Here is a 25190-nt window from a genome sequence, read left to right as displayed (position 1 = left end):
AAATAAATTTTAAATATAGTTTATTAATGAAAGTGCAAAGATACATGAAGTATCCTTAACTGTGGCTCATATTATCACACCACAATATTAAATATGGTTTCGGTGCACAACTTTTGGCAGCTAAAGCTGCATGTATTATTCCACACAGATGATAGAAGGAGGCCAATCTTAACATATGCAAAAGAAATTCAATAACATTTGCTCTGATAGTTACTAACTCTGAATAAAATATTCTCTATTTTTCTAATCTTAATCATCACGAATTGGATTCCAACTTTTCTTGTTTAGTCCTTAGAGAAAATAAATATTAACTAGCCCCTGGTGAAAACTCCTTCTTTAACTCAGTCTGTTAAATAACATTTGATCTTAGTCAAATGAACTAGCTCTAAATGTAAACATTAATCAGTTTTGGGGATTTGCTCAACCCCTTTGCATTTTGTCACTGCCTTTTTTAATTGTGGAAGGCAAATAAAGACTTTGTTCAGAGCCATATGATTTGGAATTTTGTTCAAATGGAATCAGATATGAATAAGGAACAAATTAATCTAATATACTTTTATTACAGGTACAGGCAGACTACATACACAGTCTCCCATCATTGTCAATTATAATAACATAATGCTATAGATGATAACTAGGATTATCCTATTCCGAATCCATATGAATGAATGGTCTGTATGTTCTGATATGTCAGAACGTGGAAAATGTCTTAACAATCTCATTTTCAAAAATAGGTAGGAATATAAATCTAGTTAATGTAATATACATTATAGCAAAGTAGGAGAAAATCAAGATGATTAAATATTTCTATAACCTCAAGGTAAGATTTTTTTCCTCTGCCTAACACTACTAAATTCTTCCCTTTAAAAAATAGAAATATTGTTATCACTAAATTTTCAGAGGGACTAGAATAAATGCAATGTCATCATTAATATTATGTTCATAAAAAGTGTGACTCTAAGGAGAATAATGCTTTGAGCTCCTGAACCTAAGGCTTCACATTTCTGATGGTTTCTTAACAGCACTTAGATTTTATATACTGTCATACCCAACACTGGAAAACACCACAACCAATAATGATCATTCCTGCTGACTGTTTTGAGGTTGTAAAGAAAATTTTTGTGCAATTGACTTTGAACCTCTTTCCACCAAAGAAATCAGGTTTTTAAGGCTTTTGTTACTATTAATTTGACTCTTTCTTCATTGCACTTAGTTCATATGTTTTGGCTTTTTCGCCAAGCTTATAAAAAGATGAATTGCTTGGCCAATTATCATACATACAGTGGCAAGACTGGTTACGCAAGAGAGGGAGAAAGTATAAGAAAAGAAAATGGCATAACATAGAGAATAAAAGTGGTACTTTTATTTTGATAATTAAACCCCTCAAATGAGGTTGACATTATTACAGATAAGACAAAGTTTTCCTTTGCTATGGTATATATTTTATCACAGCTATAAGTTTTGAGACCTTATATGATTTTCATTACTAAAATGGTATAAAGCGTTTATACTCATATTCTTGGGATAGAGCCCTAGCTTTATTGCTTCATAAAATGGGTATATTCAAGACATAATTTAAAATAGAGAAGCCATGAGACTTTAGTTTTCTACTTAGTATAATCAACATAAGCATGAATACCTCATTACTGCTGCTGCTGCTGCTGCTAAGCTGCTTCAGTCGTGTCGGACTCTGTGCAACCCCATAGACAGCAGCCCACCAGGCTCCCCCATCCCTGGGATTCTCCAGGCAAGAACACTGGAGTGGGTTGCCATTTCCTTCTCCAATGCACGAAAGTGAAAAGTAAAAGTGAAGTCGCTCAGTCGTGTCCGACTCTTCCCGACCCCATGGACTGCAGCCTACCAGGCTTCTCCATCCATGGGATTTTCCAGGCAAGAGTACTGGAGTGGGGTGCCATTGCCTTCTCTGTCATTACTAACTATAATTAAATGAAATGATAAGTTTATATAATATTGATAAGAACTTTTTCATGAGTGCTTATGTGCCAGGCAGTATGTCAGAATTCTTTATGTATATTATTTAAAATATCTGATGTGCACTCTACCACCACGAATTCTACTGTCTTTGGCTACTGTGAGTTTTCTATGTTATTCTTAATTTATGCAACATTTTTATCCAACAGGTAGATTTTTAACTTTTATATATTACAAATCTTTGAGAATCAGAAACAAAGTATCCTTTCACTACCCAATCAGATTGAATTTTAAAAAGTGGAGACTCAAATGTATAGACTATGTGTGTGTGTGTGTGTGTGAAGTCGCTCAGTCATCTCTGATTCTTTGCGACCCCGTGGACTGTAGCCTGCCAGGATCCTCTCTCCATGGGATTCTCCAGGCAAGAATACTGGAGTGGATTGCCATTTCCTTCTCCAGGGGATCTTCCCAACCCAGGGATCGAACCTGGGTCTCCTGCATTGCAGGCAGACGCTTTATCCTCTGAGCCACCAGGGAAGCCATAGACTATGTAGAGATCCATAAAATCTAAACACTAGGTAAACAGAAGCAGGATGATCATGGTCAACTCTTACTAAAAATACACTAAAAATACTCTTTTTGAATTAAAAATATTTAATGTGAGAGAACAACAAAGGATCTTGGGGTCAATCTAGAACATATAGAGGAGATTGGGATATGACATCTTACTATAATACAAAAAATATGCTTTCAAGATATATGTGGACCTCTATTTGTGAGTCTTGAGACAAAAAATGACATTATTCTTGAAACATAAAATTCTTTTGCATCTCAAATTCAGTGTGCCCAAATAAATACATATTTTCTTTGCACTGTATTCTAATGTTTTTCAATGTCATCAATCTCCTACCAACATTGACATTACTAAATGTATTCATCTTAGTCTATATCAAAAAAGTCTTCAAGCCATATTGGCTGTCGCTAAAGGCAATGAACCTAGTCTTCTTTATATTCCTTGTGTGTGTGTGCTCAGTTGTGTATGACTCTGTGTGACCCTATGGACTGCAGCCCACCAGGCTCCTCTGTTCACGAGATTCTCCAAGAAAGAATACTAGAGTGCGTTGCCATGCCCTCCTCCAAGGAACCTTCCCAACCCAGGGATCGAACTCATGTCTCTTGTCTACCTGGATTGGCAGGCGGGTTCTTTACCACTAGCGCCACCTGGGAAACCCCATTTATTTCTTACATGCTATAAAAACAAGGAATTCAATAAATGTTGGTTGTACATTGACTACTTGAAGAAAATTTTCGTATGTCCCAAACAGTATTCAGAAAAATTTTCTCCTTCTTTGTTTTAATTGAATTCTGATTAGCCTCATAGATACTGATCTACCTACAAAACTCCCTAAAAGCTATTAATTCTCAAATACCACCGTAGCTCAGAGTCAGAGGTATATTATATATCTTTGTTCCACATCTGCATCATCATTCCTCTTTCTCCTAAATACCAAATATTTTTTGAGAATCCTGTTATCAATTTAATTCATTTCTGTTCCTGTACTCATTTACAACATTAACCGTCTCCTGGTCATTCCCACTGTGACTTTTACATACATGCGCATGCACACACACACACACACACACACACATTCATGAATATTATAAACCAGCTCATTCTCTTACTCTGTGGTCCTATGATCATTCTTGGTATTTTAAGTACCGAGGGTCTCATTTATTTTACCTCTCCATGTACAACCCCTTTTCCTCAACTCTTCCTCTGCCACTCACCTCTATGGCTGCTTACTGAAATCAGAAAATAGATCTTCAAAATCACAAATAAAGCTTTCCACTGTGTTCTCTGCCACCTTCATCCTTTGATTTGCCCCAGTTACAATGTCTGGTTTCAGTTTAGAAAGACCTCTGATCCTTTGAATGACACGCTTCTCCCTATCTCTTATTCCTTTATAACTGTGCTTTCTTTCTTTTCAAATACCATTTATCTAGTTCATCATTATAATCGTTCTCTTTCAAATACTTTCCACGTACTTACTCCTTCTCCATTTTGTTCATATAGACTGAGAAATGGAAACTTTGAGTGAATATCTAGGTAATAATGCTCTATGCCTTTTCCCACAAAATAGAACTGCTGTAAATAATCACACAAATAAGGGAGGTGATATCATAATGGGTTCACAAATGAAAACTCAACTAGAACCTTAATATTACTCAGTAATCCTACTAGGTATCCTCACAAATCCATTTTTCACATTCAGTTCAGTTCAGTTCACTCGCTCAGTCGTGTCCGACTCTTTGCGACCCCATGAATCGCAGCACGCCAGGCCTCCCTGTCCATCACCAACTCCCGGAGTTCACTCAGACTCATGTCCATCGAGTCAGTGATGCCATCCAGCCATCTCATCCTCTGGCGTCCCCTTCTCCTCCTGCCCCCAATCCCTCCCAGCATCAGAGTCTTTTCCAATGAGTCAGCTCTTCACATGAGTTGGCCAAAGTACTGGAGTTTCAGCTTTAGCATCATTCCTTCCAAAGAAATCCCAGGGCTGATCTCCTTCAGAATAGACTGGTTGGATCTCCTTGCAGTCCAAGGGACTCTCAAGAGTCTTCTCCAACACCACAGTTCAAAAGCATCAATTCTTCGGCACTCAGCCTTCTTCACAGTCCAACTCTCACATCCATACATGACCACAGGAAAAACCATAGCCTTGACTAGACGGACCTTTGTTGGCAAAGTAACGTCTCTGCTTTTGAATATGCTATCTAGGTTGGTCATAACTTTCCTTCCAAGGAGTAAGCGTCTTTTAATTTCATGGCTTCAGTCACCATCTACAGTGATTTTGGAGCCCCCAAAAATAAAGTCTGACACTGTTTCCACTGTTTCCCCATCTATTTGCCATGAAGTGATGGGACCGGATGCCATGATCTTCGTTTTCTGAATGTTGAGCTTAAAGCCAACTTTTTCACTCTCCACTTTCACTTTCATCAAGAGGCTTTTGAGTTCCTCTTCACTTTCTGCCATAAGGGTGGTGTCATCTGCATATCTGAGGTTATTGATATTTCTCCTGGCAATCTTGATTCCAGCTTGTGCTTCTTCCAGCCCAGCGTTTCTCATGATGTACTCTGCATAGAAGTTAAATAAGCAGGGTGACAATATACAGCCTTGACATACTCCTTTTCCTATTTGGAACCAGTCTGTTGTTCCGTGTCCAGTTCTAACTGTTGCTTCCTGACCTGCATACAGATTTCTCAACAGGCAGGTCAGGTAGTCTGGTATTCCCATCTCTTTCAGAATATTCCACAGTTTATTGTACGTTCAATTAAATTGTTTTTTTTTTTTTCACTTTTCAGAAACTGTCCATCTCTTTCCCTCTGTCTTAACTCTCTCAGCTTATTACTTCAAGTTCTCTTTAAGAGAATTAGAGAGTACTAGAATTTTTCATATTCAGCAGATAGCCTACCTACTTTGAAAAGTGCCAAGTAATCTACATATGCTTTGAATACTTACCCTCTTATCTTCCCAGTACTTTTTCCACATGTAAATAAAAATTACTTTTCCTGAACAAGTTGAGAATATTTTGAATACATCACATTTCTTTATGCTAAATACTTAAGTGCATATTATAAAATAAGAACAACATTCTCTTATATAATCATGGTATAATTCTCAATCCTGATTTTCAACATTGCTGAGGTATAATTATTTAACACAAGAATTGGCAAACTCTTTTTTTCTTTCTTTTGCAGAAGGCCAGATAGTAAATATTTTAAGATTTGTAGGCCATATGGTCTCTGTCACAACCAATCAACTTTCCTGTAGTAGCATAAATGCAGCCATAGGCAATACATAACTTGACTATGGCTGTGTCTACTACAACTTCATCTACAAAAATAGTTGGAGGTCCTGAATTAAACTACAGTTTTTATTCCAAACTTGTCAAGTAAAAACTGTGATAGAATTTTTCTAGGGTTTAGAACCTATTTTGTTGCTTGTTTGATTTTTCCTTTTATTTCTTTCAACTTTTGCTTTATATATTTTGAAATTAAGGATTGTTCTATCTTCCTCTTGAATTGACCATTTTATCATTAACAGATGTCCCTCTCTATTTCTTGTGACGATATTCTTATACTAAAGTAGGTGGCTCAGACAGTAAAGTATCTGCCTGCAGGAGATGCCTGGTTTGATCCTGGATCAAGAAGATCCCCTGGAGAAGGAAATGGCAACTCAATTCCACAGACAGAGGAAACGCCATGGACAGAGGATCCTGACCAGCTATAGTCCAAGGGGTTGCAAAGAGTTGGACATGACTAAGTGACAAACACTACTTTTCAAAATAGACTTTATTTGATTTGAATAATATATAGCTATATGATCTCATTTTAGTTATTATGTGCCTCGTATATGTTTTTTTCTCTTTTTGTTTACAAATTACCCATCTCTTTAAATTTAAGGTGCTTCTCCTGTAAACAATTGTTTTTTTTTTTTTTTTCTCTCTATTCATTCTAACAATCTTTGTCTTCTACTTGGATTTCATGCCATTTAAATGTAATATGGTGTTGATATGGCTGAATTTAAGCCCATCATTATTTGATTTCATTTTATCCCATCTGGGATTGAGCCTGTCAGTATCTGCATCATTCCTACTAATTAAACCAAACAATGCTTTTTCATAATTTAAAATAATGACAAGTTTTTCATTATAGAACTTGTATGTACTGCCAACTTTCAACAGAAAGTTTTGTATGCATCTTCTCCATTATTTTTCATTGATATTAATATAAGATTCATAATTATGCTAATAACCTTTTCTGCTTACTCCAACACCAAGATCATCTGTATGTCTTATCCTGCTGTCTGTTTTTCTCTTGATTTTTGGTTATTCCTGCCTTTTTGCATGTCAAGTAATATTAAATTCTATGCTAAGCATTGTATCAATATATAAGGTGTATGAAAGATGTCTCCAGATGATATCTTACACCAGAAAAGAAATTCCCCTTTTCACACTAGGTAGTTAAGGTGAAGTATTTATTACATCTCCTTCATTGCAGGTGGATTCTTTACTGTTTGAGCCACCAGGGAAGTCCAAGAATACTCGAGTGGGTAGCCTATCCCTTCTCCAGGGGATCTTCCGTACCCAAGAATTGAATCAGGGTCTCCTGCATTGCAGGCAGATTCTTTACCAGCTGAGCTACCAAGGAAGCCTCAGTTAAGGTGAGGGACTTATTACATCAATCCCGTGAGAGTCTGATTTTGGTCAAGGCTGGGCTTTGGGCTTTTAAATCTCAGTGTTTTCTGGGTTTTGTTAGTTCCTTGATTATGATCTTTTTTAGGCTTTTATTGAGGGCTGGAAAAAATCTCTTGCTCTTCCACATAAAAGATATTTGGAATTCCTTTCTTGTTTAAGGGGACTTTTGAGCTTGGTTTTAGAAAAGCACCTTCCTGGATGGAAATTATGCCAAAGGTTTTAATGAAGGAACAACCTGTCTACTTGAGAGTCACCTCCTCTCTTTATTAGCACTTTGTACTCTAAGAATCCAGAAATTATTGGAGAGTTTAAGATGCAATCATTCTGACATCTGAACCTTTTCAGTCTAGCTTTCTAGTTCCAGAAATCTTTAGCTCCCCTTTGGGAGATATAGTTTTATACTTAGAATCAATATACTCCCATCCAACCATATCAGGCCAGTAAGAATAACAAAATGCCAATGGATTCTTATTCACCAGGAAATGTCCATCATGTGGAATAAGGCAAATCCATAGTTCACACAGGAAATTTTCAATAACTCCAAGGAAAAAAAAGTTTGGGACCATCAGTCTTCTTCATAAATCCTCCCTGCATATTTCCAGTTCATTTAGTTTTTAACTGATTACAAAGATCTTTCATACCTTTAAAAAACTTTTTCAGATTAGTTTAACTCATCCACTTTATTCTATTTGTAGCAGTGAGAATTTCAGTTGACTGGTCTATGTCCTCTTTAAGAGTAGATGTTAAAATCATTTTTTTTTTTTTATTCTTCCAATTTTATTTTATTTTTAAACTTTACATAATTGTATTAGTTTTGCCAAATATCAAAATGAATCCACCACAGGTATACATGTGTTCCCCATCCCGAACCCTCCTCCCTCCTCCCTCCCCATACCATCCCTCTGGGCCGTCCCAGTGCACCAGCCCCAAGCATCCAGCATCGTGCATCGAACCTGGACTGGCAACTCGTTTCCTACATGATATTTTACATGTTTCATTGCCATTCTCCCAAATCTTCCCACCCTCTCCCTCTCCCACAGAGTTGTTTATAATAGCCAAGACATGGAAGCAACCTAGATGTCCATCAGCAGATGAATGGATAAGAAAGCTGTGGTACATATACACAATGGAGTATTACTCAGCCATTAAAAAGAATACATTTGAATCAGTTCTAATGAGGTGGATGAAACTGGAGCCTATTATACAGAGTGAAGTAAGCCAGAAGGAAAAACATAAATACAGTATACTAATGTTAAAATCATTTTTATCTTATTATTCAATTAATAAATTACTAGAATAAAGAAATGTTGTAAATAGATGCTCAGTTCAGTTCAGTCACTCAGTCATGTACAACTCTTTGCGACCCCATGGACTGCAGCATGCCAGGCCTCCCTGTTCATCACCAACTCCTGGAGCTTACTCAAACTTGTGTCCATTGACTTGGTAATGCCATCCAACCATTTGATCCTCTGTCATCCCCTTCTCCTCCTGATTCAATCTTTTCCAGCATCAGGGTCTTTTCAAACCAGTCAGTTCTTTGCATCAGGTGGCCAAAGTATTGGAGTTTCAGCTTTAGCATCAGTCCTGCCAATGAATATTCAGGACTGATTTCCTTTAAGATTGACTGGTTGGATCTCCTTGCAGTCCAAGGGACTCTCAAGAGTCTTCTCCAACACCACAGTTCAAAAGCATCAATTCTTTGGTGCTCAGCTTTCTTTATAGTCCATCTCTCACATCCATACATGACTACTGGAAAATCCATAGCCTTGACTAGATGGACATTTGTTGGCAAAATAATGTCTCTGCTTTTTAATATGTTGGCTAGTTTGGTCATAACTTTCCTTCCAAAGAGCAAGTGTCTTTTAATTTTGTGGCTGCAGTCACCATCTTCAGTGATTTTGGAGCCCCCAAAAATAATGTCTGTCACTGTTTCCACTGTTTCTCCATCTATTTGCCATGAAGTGATGAGACCAGATGCCATGATCTTAGTTTTCTGAATGTTGACCTTTAAGCCAACTTTTTCACTCTCCTCTTTCACTTTCATCAAGAAGCTCTTTAGTTCTTCCTCACTTTCTGCCATAAGGGTGGTGTCATCTGCATCTCTGAGGTTATTGATATTTCACCTGACAATCTTGATTCCAGTTTGTGCTTCATCCAGCCCAGTGTTTCTCATGATGTACTCTGCATATAAGTTAAATAAGCAGGGTGACAGTATATAGCTTTGACGTACTCCATTCCCTATTTGGAACCAGTCTGTTGTTCCATGTCCACCCCTAACTGTTGCTTCCTGACCTGCATACAGATTTCTCAAGAGGCAGGTCAGGTGGTCTGGTATACCCATCTCTTTAAGAAATAGATGCTAGTATTTGCCAAATCTTTAACTGAGTAACATGAGAATTTTTGTATGAGACAGTGAGATCTGAATAGGTTGCAGTAAAGTGTGTTCACTGTATTGACTCTTGTTACTCTATGGACTGTCGCCCGCCAGACTACTCTGTCCATGGGAATTCTCAAGCAAGAATACTGGAGTGGATTGCCATTTCCTTCTCTAGGGAGTCTTCCTGATCCAGGGACTGGACTTGGGTCTCCTGTATTGCAGGTGGGTTCTTATGAGGAAAGCACTATCCGCCCCCCCCCCCAAAATATAATACTAATATGGCAAGATTAATGTTAACATGAAGAAACATTTCTCAAGGTATGCTAGAGGGTACTCTGGTTTATCCTGTTCAAATTAAAAATACATATATATGGATAGAGTACATAAGACATTTTAATCAAATTCTTTACATTTCACAGTACAGAACGAGTAATATACCTCAAAACAAAAGTGCTGTGTTTATAAAACTAAATAAAAGTAGTTATATTTAAAGTGCTACATCACAGTGACAAAAAGGCAAAATATATATAGCAAAAGGGCAAGAATAGGCTTATCAGTACATGTGAAAAGACCCATGTGAGTAATTGCCTGCAAGTAAACAGGAAACAAGGGTGTTTTGGCTGTCAAAAACTAGAAAAATCATAGTCACATTAGTAGAAACATACTGTTGAGAAAAAAAGGCATTGTTTTACCTGTGGCTGTATCAATATTGAAAAATCTGAAATACCAAGTGTAGCTGCAGATCCAGTTAAATTTCTCCCAGAGATTGAAGTTAGCCCAGGGGAGATTAAGCCAAGTTATGTCAAAAACAAATAAATTTGTCAAATGGAGAATAACTGAATAACTTGGGTAAATTTAGCTTAAGATCATCGGTTTTAGAATATAAATTTGATATATTCTGTTCAACTCTTAAGAGGAAAACTCAGTCAAATGAGTTGTAGGAGGCAGCTATAAGAGTGGCGGAATTTCCCAATAGAGCTTAGAAGGGCCTTGCATAAGGACTGGCTCCAAGAACACTGTCCACTCCTTGAGCCTCTGACAACTGCCCCCACAGAGGAAGCCTACCTATCTCACTCTCCATGTGTCTTCTAAGTCTCCCCACTATGAAGAACCAAGTCTTCAAAATCAAAGTTGAAAGGACATTAAAGAACTCTTTGCTCAAAGACTTAGGAGGAAAATGAAGTGAAAGAGCTAGAAAGAGATGTGGGCTTCTCTCTTTCCCTGGAAGCCCCAAGAACCACCAAGAAGCTCCTGATTTTAAAAATATGGAGGAACTGAAGCCCTAGGAGACCAAGTGATTTGCACAGAAATCTCAGGCTCCTCTCTCCCACTGACATGTTCCCTCCTCTGACCAGTAGGGTTTGGTCTTCACAATGCTTTTCCTCCAGATTTTTCATCACACATTTTTCAATTTCTCTAATACAGTACTTATGTTTTCTTATAAATACATAAGTAATTATTATATATGAAGCATATAAACATTTTTGGCCAAAAGGCACACAAACTTTTTAGAAGGTACATAAAACTTATTAGCTGTTGTGAATTATTTCCCACTTGCCAGTTCTTTATGTTTTAATATCATCCATCTCTCTCTATATATATATGTGTGTGTGTGTGTGTGTGTGTGTGTGTGTGATATAATGTTGAAATGTTTAAACTGGAAAATAAGGTAGAAGGTAGTCTTCAGGTTCTTTCAATGTCATTTTAGGGCATTTATTACAAGCTTTATCTAACATTATTTAATTATTCAGGAGAATGTACCTCTATTTGACTTTGATATTTACCAGTAAATTAATGGCTTAGACCTTGTGAGAAATGTATTAAATTATAGATCTCTGCCCAGTAGAATAAAATAGCCCCAAAGGTTACAGTTTTATTACTCTCTAAGATATGAATGAGTTTGGTTTCTAAGTCAAGAAACTTATTTCAAAATATCTTCCTATCTTCAATATAGTTTCCACAATTTGAAGTATTAGCTGTTCCACTAATAAATTAGGTTTAAAATACCTCTTAAACTGTAGGATGTGAAAAAATAAATAAAAACAGCTTTTTTTCTGGTTTCAGGAAAATAGTTTTCTCTATTTAACATGCTATTTATAGTAATAGCTGTCTCTCTTTCAATTTATATAGTTTAACCTTGTGATATCTCCCTTCTGTGAAGTTAAAAGATGACTCAATGTACAAGTTTCCCCAATTCTCTCTATGTTATAAAATTCAAAGACAACTTCGCTATATGAGAATTCCTTAACACAGATATTTTCTTTAGGAAAAAAAAAAAGAAAAGAGTCAGTCTTGTCTTTCCTGGGCTTTTCCCACATACAAAGAGTAGGAATTTTACTGTGTAATTTAGGCCCTCATTTTCTATGTAAAAGCCCTAACTACTTTAATACATTCAGGCAGAAGAAAGATAATAGATATCCTGTCCATTACCTCAAGAGAAAATGTATTATTTTTCTGGGCAAATCAATAAATAGAAGAAGGATTTCAAGCTTTGAGGCTTAAGACAATGATAAATAGATTTCCCAATTTCATGTTTAATTTTATAAAACATCATAAAATAACTTGATAAATTTACAAACATATTTTCAAGTGCAAAAGGTAAATAAAAGAGATCATGTGTTTTTCTTTAATGTTTCTTCTCAGGAAATGGAAACATGAACAGAGAATTCCAGTACATACACAAGGGTCAGGGAGGTTTGCATAAACCAACATGGAGCAGACATGATGGCAACCACCCAATTACAGATGCAAAAGCAGATACGGAAGAACTAATGAAAAATACAACTCTTCAATTAATTAGTAACATGATAATAATGATGAGGCAGGTGAAATTTAAGAAAACATTAAGGGAAGAAGAAGCAATACATGCAAAGGCATTGATTCAAGGGACCATAGTAAACCAGGATCAACAAGGAATTCATCTTACCCTGAAGATAGGAAAACAAGGTAGCAAGTGAGAAGGCTTTCTATTGGTGGTGAATTAAAAGGCTGCTTTACGTGTGTTAGCTCCTAAGTATTCAATGTTCATATATTATATACTCAGCAACGTAGCCTGGTAATTCAGCATATGTCACTAAAGACGATTAGACTTCTCTCTATCTGGGTCAAATCTCAGCTTTATTACTTACGTGGTATATGACCTTATCTAGTTACTTAACAGTTTCAAGTGTCAAAATTGTATCAAGTAGTTATAAATACATTAACATATAATGTTATATACAATAATAAACATCAGGCATCATTATAAGGGTATTAATATTTCTATTATTTTCCAGCATTAGTATACAAATCACAAATATACTAGAATGTATTAATTCATAATATCAAAACACAACTTAAAAAGCCTTTTCATGAATCTTTAGGTTTCAGGACACAGAGAAAAAAAATGGTCAGCTTCATATCCCTGTGGAAAAGTAAACTTAATAATTTATAAAAGATATATTTACCTATTGAACTTTTCAGAAGTAATCTAAAATATACAGCCAAAAATGGCCTTTTCAACTTAGATTTAAAGAAGGACACTCTGAAAAAAAAGACAATCAAAAGAATATGGGAGAAAGCATAATTTAGCTATACATATCTAATGCAAATGAAGGAAAATCCCTGTGGAGAATGAGTGTGAGACCTGTAAGAGTGAATGCATGCAAATTTTATCCAAACTCTATGCCTGCCATACATAAGTGCTCAAAAGTTCTTTACTTTTTTTTCTAATCTCCATAGACAAAGAGAAAGGGATTCTAGAAAATAGTGGCATTTTAAATTTTCAAAAAGACAAAACTTTAGGATAATAAAATGCATAGGGTCAAAATTAAACATCTGATATCTACATATAGACAATGATTTCACATTACACAGAATCTTCTTCAGTAACTTCAACTTTTAGCACTCTCAAAATGAGTCAGTTTTGATATAAATACTCCAAAGATTCCTAAATAGTGTAAGGAAGAGCTTCATTCTTAAAATACAAAATAATGTATTTAAACAATTCTCCAGTCTATATAAAAATCTTTAAGCTTGTAAATGCTATCTGAAGAACATCAATTATCTATTGAATTTCATGGATCTCTGAAAGTATGGTGGAATTATAGACAATTATTGATCTGAGATGGAGAAAACTCTTTAAAGAGAATTATAATTAAGCATTCTCTAACTTTCTATGTAACTCTACCCATTTGAGAGAATTATAAATAGATTTGAACACCTAATTAAGCCAGGTCATTAATTAAAATGCTGTGCTGCTTCATCACTAGCCCACACTGGTAACAACGCTGTAACAAGCAGAACCCAGCCTAGGTCTCCTCACTTTTATAATCATCCTCGGTTGTGGTTCACAATGTCCTTGCCTCTCAAGACTCTGGTATGAATGAGAGTTCAGTTTATTAGAACTTATTTTATTACAGCTCGTTTTATTCAAGCTTAAGACCAAGAAAAATGACCTAAAATATTTTATTTTAATGTATGTTCTGAATGTTCCTTGCAATGTTTACTACATTCTTTCTAGTAAAATCTTACTGGCATTTATATCAAAATCATTGGAGACAGCAGCTTAAAATAGTCTCTGTTCTTCTTCCTACCTTGTTGCTTCTACTGCTCCTTGGAAGAGTGAACCAAATAATCTATTCCTGCCACAGCAGGTAAGGTCTGCGTTAAGTGCAAAACCCAGAAGCTATACATGAGACACCAGGATAGTGACTTTTCTAAATGCCTCTTTATGCCTCTTCTGTGGCACTGGCACTGATTCCTGCAGGGTTGCATAGGGTGGGCCCTTGACTTCTCTGGGAAACAAAAAGGAAAAACAGACTTGAAAATCAGGTTTGATGCAACAGCCTATAGAGTTCCAAGTAAGAGAGTTCTCTTCAGGAAAACTAGGAGGAGGGATAGGTCACATGATCTCGCCCATGGTAGACAGAGGAGGAAAAGGCCAGAAAGACAGAGGTATGAAAAAAAAGCCATATAATTTGTGTGATCTGACAGCCTATCTCTGGAAATGTTCACACGACCTTTATTCAGAGACAAAGGTTGATATGGTCATCCAATAAAATACTACTCAGCAATTAAAAGGTATGAACTACTAAATGATGAAGCCACATGGATAAATCTCAACAATAGTAGGCTGAGAGATAAAAGACAAAATGGTACACACTATGATTGGCAAAATGGATCCATGACTTTCTATAGATCTGTGGCATCAGAAGAGTGCTTGCTCTGGGTGAGACAGCAAGATTTGGGTGCATTGGGCATTAGAGAACTCTCTAGAGAGATAGAAATGTTTCTATCATGACATTGGAGTAGGTGGCAAGGGTATATAAATTTGAATTACATTTCAAAGCTATGTATTTCTCTGTGTGTATAGCATCCAGTCCCACCACTTCATGGGAAATAGATGGGGAAACAGTGGAAACAGTGTCAGACTTTATTTTTCTGGGCTCCAAAATCACTACAGATGGTGACTGCAGCCATGAAATTAAAAGACGCTTACTCCTTGGAAGGAAAGTTATGACCAACCTAGATAGCATATTCAAAAGCAGAGACATTACTTTGCCAGCAAAATTCCATCTAGTCAAGGCTATGGTTTTTCCGGTGGTCATGTATGGATGTGAGAGTTGGACTGTGAAGAAAGCTGAGTGCCGAAGAATTGATGCTTTTGAACTGTGGTGTTGGAGAAGACTCTTGAGAGTCCCTTGGGCTGCAAGGAGATCCAACCAGTCCATTCTGAAGGAGATCAGCCCTGGGATTTCTTTGGAAGGAATGATGCTAAAGCTGAAACTCCAGTACTCTGGCCACCTCATGCAAAGAGTTGACTCATTGGAAAAGACCCTGATGCTGGGAGGGATTGGGGGCAGGAGAAGAAGGGGACGACAGAGGATGAGATGGCTGGATGGCATCACTGACTCGATGGATGTGAGTCTGAGTGAACTCCGGGAGTTGGTGATGGACAGGGAGGCCTGGCGTGCTGCGATTCATGGGGTCGCAAAGAGTCGGACACGACTGAGCGACTGATCTGATCTGATCTGATATATATGTAGTGTTAATTAAAACATTATATATATATGTTATTATATATTTGTGTGTGTATATATATTGTTATTTAAAATATTAACTACATAAAACACACACACACATATATAAAATGTTTTAATTAATAAGAAAGTTTTACAGCCAAATACAGGAAGGAAGGAAGATGCACAGGAGGAAGAGAGGGGAGTACTCCTGGACTCTGAGATTTATAAATACATTTCATCCCCCAAATCTGGTACTTTTACTGTAGTATGACATTAGCCATATGGGTAAGCTTATCTGATTTTTTATTTAAATAAAACTATAATGAGATACAACCTCACAATGGCCAGAAGGCCACCATTAAAAATATATATAATAACAAATGCTAGAGACGCTGTGGAGAAAAGGGGACCCTCTGACACTGCTGATGGAAATGTAACTTGGTACAGACACTATGAGAAGATGAGCCACTGTGATGAGATATTTGGATGACATCACCAACTCAGTGGATATGAGTTTACAAAACTCCAGGAGATAGTGAAGGACAGGGAAGCCTGGCCTGGTGCAGTCCATGGGGTCTAAAGATTCGAACATGACTTAGTGACTGAACAACATGGAGAACTTACATGTTCACACACTGTATCTGGTTTATCTAGTTTTACCACTTACAGCTACCTTGTTGAGATCTATGTATAAAATTCCTCAAATGTACATATTACTTAAACCAAAAAAAGAGTCTGTACACATTTTCTTTAGTTTCTCCCCTCTTCGGTGGAGCTAATTCATGCTTTCTGATCAAAGTTTATAATACAATTTCTACCTGGATAGGGACTCAAGTCTCACAAAGATAACTTTGAAAAGCCTAATAACTCCTTTTCTGGAATTAACTATAAATTGTTACCTGTCTACACTTAGATTTGCTTTTGTCTGATTTTTAATATTTTATAGAGAACATGATATCAAATCTCATGGAAGCCCTTTACCAAAAGAATAAAATGTAGGCCTTCTCAATTGGCTTAACATAGAATCTAGAATAGTAAAGTTACTTCTCAGTATTTCAATTTTGGTTCTTCTAAAATGAAGAACCAATGACTCTTTGAGACCCTATGGACTGTAGCATGCTAGGCTCCTCTGTCCATGGGACTCTCCAGGCAAGGATACTGGAGGGCATGGGTGGCCATGCGCTCTTCCAGGGGATCTTCCCGACCTAGGGACTGAACCTGTGTCTCTTCTGTCTCCTGCATTGGCAGGTGGGTTCTTTACCACTAGTGCTACGTGGGAAGCCCAAGGTAAACCAAACTTGCTAAAAACATATATGAGAAAAATAACTTAAATACAGAAGATAGACATATTTTAAAAACAAAATGGAATCTTTGCTTATCTCACACAAAAATAAAATATCAAGATTAGAAATTCAAAATATTAAGAAGGACATGAGTTTTTTTAAAAAACCAGTAACATACACACTTACAAGATCCTAGATACTCAACATGCTAGAAGTCCTCTATAATAAACTCTAAATACTCATATGGAAAACCAAGCATTGCTTCAATGAATAATGGGCCAGTAGATTTATAGAAGTGCTAAACTAAATTCCAAAGATATATGTGTTTTTGTTAAAACTAAATCCCTCTAAAAACATTCCAGTAAAGCAGAACACATCAACAGTGACATCCTGAAACATTAGAGTTCTCTTATCAGTAAAAGTAATAGGATAACCAATCACATTAAGTAGCAAAATATCAATGAATATTTCATTCTAAAATAAAAAAGTATAGACTCATACTCAATTCAATATTGACTCAATAATTTTTAGTAATTATAAAAATATTACACTGTTATTTTTATCACTAGAATAATAAATGGAGTTGCATTATAGCTACATTGGTGATAGAAATTATTCCCTTAGTTGGGCCAAATAGTTATAGTTATTTTTTAAATAAATAAAGATATTTATAAGGCAGTAAAAATCCCATTTCTACTCTAATTATCATTTATTATTTTACAAATGTATTCTTAGTATTTTTCTGAAACACTATAATGAAAATGAAAATTCGTATAGTCTGGTATACTTCTAACATGGTTTCACATTTGTGAAGAAAGAAATAGAAAATCATAAGGTCCCCTGTAAATGATACTGCAAATCATTTTCAAATGAAAATAATAGGTGCATTTTTATATCAGAAAAAAAAAGCCTAAAATACATGTATCTCATAATTATGTGGCTCTGCATCCCATTGCTATGGTAATGTATCATCCTTCTTGGGATTTATTTTCCTTCCTGAAAAAGTGGCTAAAGTATTTAATAAATGTTCTCTATGGCTACAATTTCAAACATTAGGGTTATTTTAACTGGGTTAAATGAAAATTGTAGCCATCAGTTATAATTCTGGAAATAGCACACCTATTCTCACATTAATTATAGACATAATTTGGTTATATTAGAGCAGTAAGACATTGTCTGATTAAAAAAATAAAAGACAATCAAATTTCAGAGATTTGTAGCCTTAGTGAAATGATCAATTAATGGCAATTTAGGGAAGTTAAACTGTGGTGGTTACATCAAAATCTATAATATTCATTAAATCAAGTGCTGAGACAAACAGCACATACAAGACATTATAATAATCTATCCCAGCTTAGGGTGCTTTGTTGTATTAAGAGTCTAGATAAAATAGATTGGACATATATCTTATCTGCTGGTGCTTAATATAATATAAACCCAAGCTATAAATCTTCAGAGGGAAATCAACATCAACAAATAATCCACCAATATTACTATCATAAGGGTAACATAATCACATAAATTCAAAGAGATGAGTAATGATTAGCAGATAGATGCCTTATAAATCATAGTAATGTCACATAAAATTACATTTGTTGATTTGATCATAGGAGCCAACATTTTAAATATTTATATTGCTTATTTTAAAATTTCAGGAAAGATTCAGTTCCCTAAAACCAAGGCTTTCTAATTAACTCAAATAAACAGGTTGTCCATATCTTCAAATGCTACTCAAAGTTCTGCCATAAAGAAAATATAACAAAAATCTAGGAATTTTACCTGACTTTAAGTGAAAAAAAAAATCCACCTCCTTAGGATTGATGAACAAATTTGACCTTTTAAACAAGAGCATGAGTATACAATTTAAGTATTCAGAGAAAGTGCTGCTGATAAACTTCAAAATAAAAACATACTAAAGTTATTAGGACTTTCCTGGTGGCTCGGAAGGTAAAGAATCTTCCTGCAATGCAGAAGACCTGGAACTGCGTTACTAGAGAAGACTGTTGAGAGTCCCTTGGACAGCAAGGAGATCAAAGCAATTAATCCTAAAGAAAAATCAACTCTGAATGTTCATTGGAAGGACTGGAACTGAAGCTGAAGTTCTAATAGTTTGGCCACCAGATGCAAAGAGCCAACTCATTGGAAAAGACCCTGTTGCTGGGAAAGGTTGAAGGCAGAAGGAGAAGAGGGTGGTAGAGGATGAGGTGGTTGGATAGCATCATTGACATGAACTCCAGCAAACACCAGGAGATAGTGAAGGGCAGGAAGGCCTGGCCTGCTGCAATTCATGGGATCACTTAGCGCCTGAACAATAACAACAATAAAGTTATTCAGACAAGAAATAATGATAGTCTTGCATTTGTTTGCAACATGTATGCATGCTTAGTCAGACTATTTGTGATCCTGTGGACTGTAGCCCACCAGGCTCCTCTGTCCGTGGGATTCTCCAAGCACAAATACCGATGGTTGCCCCCCTCCAGAGATCTTCCTAACCCAGGGATCAAACCCAAGTGTCTTACATCTCCTGCATTGTCAGGCAGCTTCTTTATCACTGGCACCACCTAGGAAGCCGTTACAGTGGTCACCAATTTCTCCCGTTGCTGTATGCTGCTTTGTTAAGTGTCTTTACCATTCAACCAGTAGCCAGTCAACTTTCCATCCCTAGAATCTGGGCTCAGATATGACTGGTATTTGTAACTGGTACTGACTAAGGGACATTAACAAACTCACCACAGGCAGAAGTTTAGGAAGCATCTGCACATGTCTGGGTTGCTCTCTCTTGCTGCTGGGAACCATTTGGCATCAGGAGGTCAAGCAGGGACTAACCTCCCACGGTATACCATCCTTAGCTCTCAAAGCCACCCAAGACACTCCTGTAAGGACATTCGAGATTATCCAGTCCCAGGCCGGCCAGTTAGTACAAACTAGAAAAACTGTCTAGTGTTTTGTAAGCACAATTTTGAGGGAAATAATAAAAACACAGGGTTTCCCAGGTGGTGCTAGTGGTAAAGAACCCACCTGTCATGCCAATGAAGGAGACATAAGAGACCCGGGTTCGATCCCTGGGTCAGGAAGATCCCCCAGAGGAGGGCATGGCAACCCACTACAGTATCTGTGCCTAGAGAATTCCATGGACAGAGGAGCCTGGTGGGTTACCATAGGGTCGTAAAGAGTTGGACACGACTGAAATGACTTAGCACGCACACATGGTTCTGTTCTATTATTTGTAGCAAAAGCTAGCTAGAGGAGTCTTCATTATTGCTTTTACATACTTATTTTCCATATCTATCATAACAACAAAACCCCATAGTCCATAAAATATTAAAGCAAAACAGTTAAGTTAGATGTGATAACATCATAGAATTACATAAAATTCTTAATCGAAACTAATAATTTCTATGCTTTCCCATAGCAACTCTGTACCTATCCATTCATCACATGAGTTTTGAAATAATATACACGGTTAGGTGTTTGATTGACTAGCTAATTAAACCATATTCCAAATAAAATATAAAACATTTTAACTATTAAGATCAAATTTTCTGCAAAAGTCTTTTACTATGTTGGATAATCTCTCAAGTTCTGTCTTTGATAATCTCTTTTATCCCGCATGGTCAGGAATATTTTGATTCTAAATTCCTGATTTACTCTGTGGTCAATAAGGCAGAAGCATGATAAGTTGAGTGAAATGCAACATACAATGTTTATTGCAAATCATAGACAGATGAAGGGAACAAGAACGGTGTGGTTACATCAGTGCTGATTTCTTCAAAAAAGCAGTAAGTGAAGGCATTCAGATAAATTATGTTAAATTCATCTTCTCCTACTTCAGGATACAATAAAAATATGGTAATTTACACTGTAAGATCGACATGAAACTTAGAAAAAGAATAGAAGAAACGGAAACAAGCAGGTATTAAATCACTTTTTTAATCTTCACAAGTACAGAGGATAAAAGATGAAAAGATGACGCAGCTTTATAGTAGCATGTTTTAATAATTCATGTCCCAAATATTCTTTAGAAAGAAATGAAATGGCAGATAGTCACTAATTACATGTAAAATAAATTGAACAGGAATGTTTTCACTACCTTGCATTTAATAAAATAAGTAAAAGTTAAGAGAGAAAATTTATGAATTGAACAAATATTTTATCAGGGCAAAAAAATAACAGTGCTAAAATCACTTCACGTTTACTACTTACAACTAGAATATAAGTAGGAATGAAATAGTGACTATGGAACTCAAAAATATGGCATTTAATTTGCTATTCTTATTGTCTCTTACCTTATTTTCTATTCATTCAAATTTTATTTTATTTTCAAATGATAGGAATATTCTATTTTTTATTATTTTTTTTAAATTTTTAGTGGAGTTGATTTGTTTTATAATGTTGTGTTAGTTTCAGGTGTACAACAAAGTAAATTACCTGTATATTAGCTGTGGATATACATATATCCACTCTTTTTTATTTTTTTTAGATTCTTTTTCTCATATAGGCCACTACAGAGTATTGACCAGAGCTCCCTGTGCTTTATAGTAGGTCCTTATTATTTATCTGTCTTATGTGGTAGTGTGTATATGTCAATCTCAGTCTCCCGATTTATCCCTCCCTCCCATTCCCTGGTAGCCATAAGTTTTTTTTTTTTTTCTTCTACATTTGTGACGCTACTGCTGTTTTGCAAAAAAGTTCATTGGTACACTTTTTTTTTTTTTTTGGTTCCATGTATAAGTGATATCACCCAGTGTTTGTCTTTCTCTGTCTGACTTACTCAGTATGGACCTTCTAGGTCCAACTATGCCGCTGCAAATGGCATTGTTTTGTTCTGTTTTGGGGCTGAGTTAAAAAAAAAATCCCCTCATGTATATGTAGATGTTCTTTATCCATCCCTCTACACATGGACATTTAGGTTGTTTGCACATCCTGGCTATTCTATCAAACTTTATGATGAGTATTTTTGTAACCTGGTTAATTACCAGAAGTCTAACAGGTAGTGGTAGTGGTAAAGAAACCACCTGCCAATGCAGGAGACGTAAGAGACGTGGCTTTGATTCCTGGGTTGGGAAGATCCCCTGGAGGAGGAAATGGCAATCCACTCCAGTATTCTTGCCTGGAGAATTCCATGGATGGAGGACCCTGGTAGGCTACAGTCCATGGGGTTGCAAAGATCCGGACACGACTGAAGTGGCTTAGCAGCCAGCAGCAGCAGCAACAACCAGAGACATGCAATTCAGCACCAGACTGGTGTCATTGTAAAAAAAAAAAAAAAAAAAAAAACTGTCCAGCAGAACAAAGTAAATTTTAGAAGCTCGATTTATTTGTATATCTTAAAATCTATGAAAAAAATCTGAATTTTTTTCTGTCCCATCCTTTTTTACAGAATCCAAAAAAACATCTCTAGTCCTTCCTACAATTTCATTTTCTCTCTCTTTTTCTTATCCTTTCCTAAACTACAGAGGTTGACCTAAACTTTATTTAGAAAAAAAATACTCTTTTCACTTTAGGTTTGTAACAAAGGATAAAAGACAAAATCACAAGATTCTCTTTGACAATGAGGAGCAGTGTTAAAACTAGAACCCTGAACTGAATTAAAATTGTTATCCTATGACATGTGCATGTTGTAATGATTTAAAAACACAAAGGTGACTAAGTTTGAATTGTCTCCTGTCCTTATGTTTAACTCCATTATCTGATGGAAATACTCTTAACAAAATGATGGGCATTTTTCCATCTACTTTGTTTCTTATAGAAAAATTTTCTCATAGATGAAAGAATTTTTTTGGTGGTTACTTTTGAGAGGGTGGGAAAGAGAAAAGGAGGATGGACAGGAGATCAAGAAGGACTCAGCGATATAATAACATAAATCTAAATAACAGAACGTCTAATATTTCATTTAGGTTTCCCGGGTGGTTCAGTGGTAAAGAATCTGCCTGTCAATGTAGGAGACACAGGTTGGATCCTTGGGTTGGGAAGATGCCCTGGAGAAGGAAATGGCAATCCCCTCCAGCATTCTTGTCTGGGAAATGCCATGGATAGAGAAGCCTGGTGTGCTACAGTCTATAGAGTCATAAAAAAGTTGGACCAAACTTTTAGTGACCAAACGACAACAAATATTTCATTTAAAATGATTTGCATACCACAATGTATACATTCAGTCTCCTTAAGACATTAGTGAAATCTTTATGGAAGAAAAAAAGGATATGTGAATATATGTGCAAGTTATGGAGAGTTAAGAAAGTGGGAAAATCTAGGAAATGACTGAGATCCATATATGGGTAGAGGTCACATAAAGGAAAAGAACTGTCATATAACATGAAAGTGAAAGTTGCTCCATCATGTCCAACTCTTTGTGACTCCATGGACTATACAGTCCATGAAATTCTCCAGACCAGAATACTGGAGTGGGTAGCCTTTCCCTTCTCCAGGGGATGCTCCCAACCCAGGAATCAAACTGGGGTCTCCTACATTGCAGGTGGATCCTTTACCAACTGAGCTGTGAGGGAAGCCGAAATAAATGGTGACAGAAACTGGAAACTAGAGCACCTAAGTTCCCTGGAAATCAACAAAAATTGTATGACTATAATTGGATCATCCATAGGATATGGAACAAGTGTTGAAGACTACACTGAAAAACTGTTGGAGCTAATCAACCAATTCAATAAAGTTGCAGGATATAAATTTCTTAAGTTTCTAAATATCAAGGTGATCAAAGGCAACATATGCATTCATTGTAATGAAAATGTTGCTTAGCAAAGATTAAATCAGTGAAATCAAAATTACACTGAATGTAATTTTTCTTTTCTTAATCCCTGGGAATTTCAGGATCTTGATATATCTTTGTAGTTTGTGACAAAGATTATATATTTTGTCACAGATATGCTTATTTAAAGCAAGTTCCAATCTATAGGAGACTGCTTATTACTTCAAAAAAGAGATTTCAAATGTTATGGAGACGGAAAATTAACGAGAAGAGATTATACCATAAGTCTTTCAATTTTTCTTATTAATGTAAATCAAAGAAAAATCAGAGAAGTGTGGTAGAAGCATGTGAATATGCAAAATCGTGACAATAATAAGTTTTTACAGTGAAGAGGAAGCTTACTACATAAAATATAGACAGCAAAGTAGTTATAGTATTTGTGATTGGATTTTATTTTGATAGCTCTACAGAGACTTCAGGATGAGACTTAACATGATATTGGTCAAAACAAGGGTTTTTTGTGCTATAAGGCAAGAGTACTGAGGTTTCACAGATTCCTATTACAAATCAGCAGACTCTATGCCTGTTTGCTTTATATTGCTTTTTTTTTTGGTAGTATTTTATTTGATGGAACAATCTCATATCACAAATCATTTATAAACCATCAATCCAGCTAATAACAATATATAATTTGTAATAATTAAGAGTAATGAAGTTCAGTAGTGATACTGAATATTTGTTTTTATTTACTTATTATTACTTTTAGGCTCTGCTGGGTCTCTGTTGCTTCATGGGCTTTTTTCTAATTGTGGCAAGTGGGGGCTACTTTCTAGCTGCTGTGCGCAGGCTTCTCACTGTGACGCCATGGACCGCTGCCTGCTAGGCTCAGTTGCTGGTAATGAATCTGCCTGCCAATGCAGGAGACTTGGGTTTAGTGCCTGGGTCGGGAAGACCCCCTGGGGGAGGAAACAGCAACCCACTCCAGTATTCTTGCTGGAAGAATCCCAAGGACAGAGGAGCCTCACAAGCTATATTACACGGGTCTCAAAGACTCGACGAAGGCAATGGCAACCCATTCTAGTACTCTTGCCTGGAAAATCCCATGAACGGAGGAGGCTGGTAGGTTGCAGTCCATGGGGTCGCCAAGAGTCGGACACGACTGAAGTGACTTAGCAGCAGCCGCAAAGACTCCAACATGACTGAGCGCCTGAACTCACACAGCACAGTGGTAAGCGAAGTTGGAAAATGGGAAATAGTAGCTACAGGGTCATTCTTGGGCTGATGAAATTTAGGATCAAGGCCATTTAAACCTGAGAGTCTGGACACAGATCTGCATGGATTTGTACCCCACGCAAGGTTCTGGAACACCCACAGTGGTATGCCTGCCTGCGTCTGAGACGGTTGCGAATAGAATTCCTCAACCAAATTGTTCCGCTCAATGTTTCCTGAAAAACCTTTGTCTTCTATAAACTATTTTCTTGCCTCTAAAGTTATCTAATTCGGAATCCAAATTTCAATCATTCTTCAAAGTCCAGCTCTCCTGCTTTCATATGGAAGCATACTAGCTTAATACATGGATAGTGATTTAGTGTGGAGGACCCAATTTAAAGTAAAAATATCATCACTAAGATTGTTCCC

At 36.4% G+C, this 25190-nt stretch overlaps 1 protein-coding gene and 1 non-coding gene across 2 annotated transcripts in view; both read right to left on the bottom strand.

Moving 5' to 3' along the window:
• SGCZ (sarcoglycan zeta) overlaps positions 1–25190 on the bottom strand; it is a 178249-nt gene that overhangs the window by 140549 nt on the left and 12510 nt on the right. The window lies entirely within an intron of this gene.
• Positions 2398–2469, bottom strand: TRNAC-GCA (transfer RNA cysteine (anticodon GCA)). The gene has a single exon. It is a non-coding gene; the product is annotated as a tRNA-Cys (tRNA).

The sequence above is a fragment of the Bos taurus genome, chromosome 27 (assembly GCF_002263795.3).
Source record: "Bos taurus isolate L1 Dominette 01449 registration number 42190680 breed Hereford chromosome 27, ARS-UCD2.0, whole genome shotgun sequence".
NCBI classification, from domain to species: domain Eukaryota; kingdom Metazoa; phylum Chordata; class Mammalia; order Artiodactyla; family Bovidae; genus Bos; species Bos taurus.
The sequence above is the reverse complement of the archived record's forward strand: the minus strand, read 5'-3'. Positions and strand labels throughout refer to the sequence as shown.